The sequence below is a fragment of the Engraulis encrasicolus genome, chromosome 14 (assembly GCF_034702125.1).
Source record: "Engraulis encrasicolus isolate BLACKSEA-1 chromosome 14, IST_EnEncr_1.0, whole genome shotgun sequence".
Taxonomy (NCBI): domain Eukaryota; kingdom Metazoa; phylum Chordata; class Actinopteri; order Clupeiformes; family Engraulidae; genus Engraulis; species Engraulis encrasicolus.
The window spans coordinates 16,704,161-16,706,660 of NC_085870.1; positions in this window are offsets into that span (position 1 = coordinate 16,704,161).

The following is a 2,500-nucleotide window of genomic DNA, read 5'->3' on the forward strand; positions in this document are numbered from 1 at the left end:
AAAAACAGGTACTGCAACTATGCTGCTCATTGAAACTAGGCTCCCTATTGCCAAATTTGATATTTACATGAAAGTTTACTAAGTAATAAACAAAAATTAACTAGTATGGTCCAATTACAGCCATTTTTGCAGCTAAAAATGGCTATTTTAAGAAATTCAAAATGGCGGACCAGGAGAAGATCCCTCTTGTCATGTATGAAAAGTGCTATTTTTCCAGTCATAATGAATACTTAAAATTTGATGGTGGTGGTAAGTATTCATGAAAAAGGCAACATTAGAGAGTGGGCAGCATGAATTCTGGAAATGAGCAACTAAACAACTCACACAGTGTCCCTTTAAGGCCCAACCGTGGCTTAGTCGGCTGGGCACTGGACTGCTATGTGAGCAACCGGCAATCGGGTCATTTCCCGATCCTCCCCCGTCTCTCTGTCCCACTCATTTCCTGTCCCACTCTTCACTGTCCTGTCTAAATAAAGCTGAAAAAGATAAGGCTGTTGATTGAGGCAAGTTGTGAAAAAATTCAAATTACAGAACACACATTGACTATGCAAAGACCTTTTCAGAATAACACTGAATTATACAACATTGGTGCCACGAGATCCGATGTTTACAATTTTCTCATTACTGAATGTGCTATGATCACCCACAGTCAGCAGAGAGGCATTTCCACCTTTGCAGCACCCCATGGTAAGGAGCCACTCTGAATAGCTGAACTGAACAAAGAGCAGACAGATTTGCATCAGATTTGGAGAGCCGGCCTTTCAATGCATGCTATGCGCTATACTGTGGATGCCCATGAGAACCAAGATATGAGAGGAAGTAGAGAGGCGACTAAGGATAGACAGAATTCAGGGAGAGGAAGAAGGGAACACAGTAAAAGAAAAAGAGGAGGGAATGGTGCAGGTGAAAGAAAATGACAAAAAAGGATGGAAAGAGACATCAAGTGCACAGATCGGGGAGAAGAGGTGGAGGAACAGAGTGGGATGTAGAGATAACAGTAGACAAGGAAGTGTTGAGTCATGGGGAACACGAAGTTATTGCACAGCAGTGATTCCCAAACTGGGGGGGTCAGGACTGGGGAGGGAGGGGGGCATTCTTAGGTACAAACAGCGCCGCTGACAGTTTTGGTCGGCCCAGGACGAAGTCATCTAAATGGGTCCTGCAGCCTAATAGATAAACAATGTAATGAGGACCCAATTTTAGGGGCCCTATCTCCCTGGGCCTGGGACAATTGTGCCTTTTGACCCCCCCCCTGTCAGCACCCCTGGCTACAAAACCAAGTACTAAAGAAGGTCCCAGCAGAAATGTTTGGGAATCACTACAGTACTGTATGTACAGTATCACCCTATACAGAGCTCACCTCTGGGGAAGGAACAACACTGAATTGCTGAAGTGTATGAAAAACAGGCCCTACTCTATATTGTATTAGATTTGCAGAGCATGCCTTTGAAGAATAACACCTGCAGTGGTGCCGTAGCCAGGCCTGGTCTGAGATGCCTCCAGTAATGGGGCTCCACCACTGGTACAGAGTACTTTTCTAGTTGGCCATACCCTGAACCACCGCTGATCAGCAAGATCATGATCAAAGTAGTGCATTTAATTTGCATTTGCATTTACTGAACTGCACTTTTTCTTTTATTCCCTGAGGATTACTTGAAATCCCAATCAGCCCACTTCCTAAAGCTGCGTATAGAGCAGAAACGACCTACGCGACCTGAGAAGCCACGGTTGCTGAAGAAGTTTCAGCGTGAATTTGCTTTATTCGCTATGGTCATGACACTGACATGTTTGTTTTGGCTTATCACATAACAGCTGATATGAACATTCCAATTGGTTTTCGCCGGGCCACGTCATAGCTCATTACCATAATTTCAGCCTGACTTTAATCGCTGAAATTCGCTCTGGTCGCTCAGGTTGCTTCGCTCCTGGCGAATTCACTGTGGTCGCTTTATTCGCATACCCTCTATAGAGAAATAATGACTTCTGTCAGTCACGTAGCGTAGGACACTATTGGTGTATACATAGCTTTACTCAGACATCACCAGAAGTCTCCATTGATCAATATTTTTTGACTGACCAATGACCACAGCTGATATATAATTCTCCTGACTTGGAGAGGAGAGGAGAGGAGAGGAGAGGAGAGGAGAGGAGGAGGGGAGAGGAGAGCAGAGGAGGGGAGAGGAGAGGAGAGGAGAGGAGAGGAGAGGAGAGGAGAGGAGAGGAGGAGGGGAGAAGAGAGGAGAGGAAAGGAGGAGGGGACAGGAGAGGAGAGGACAGGAGAGGAGAGGAGAGGAGAGGAGAGGAGAGGAGAGGAGAGGATGAAGGAGGGAAGGAAAAAAGGAAAGAAGGACAGGAATGGAGAGGTGAGGGGATGAGATGAGATGAGATGAGGTGAAGGGAATGAGAGGAAAAGAGTGAAGAGGGAAAGAGATAAGAGAGGTGAGATGAGATTGAGGAGAGAAAAGAGGAGAGGAGAGGAAAGGAGAGAAAAGGAAACAAA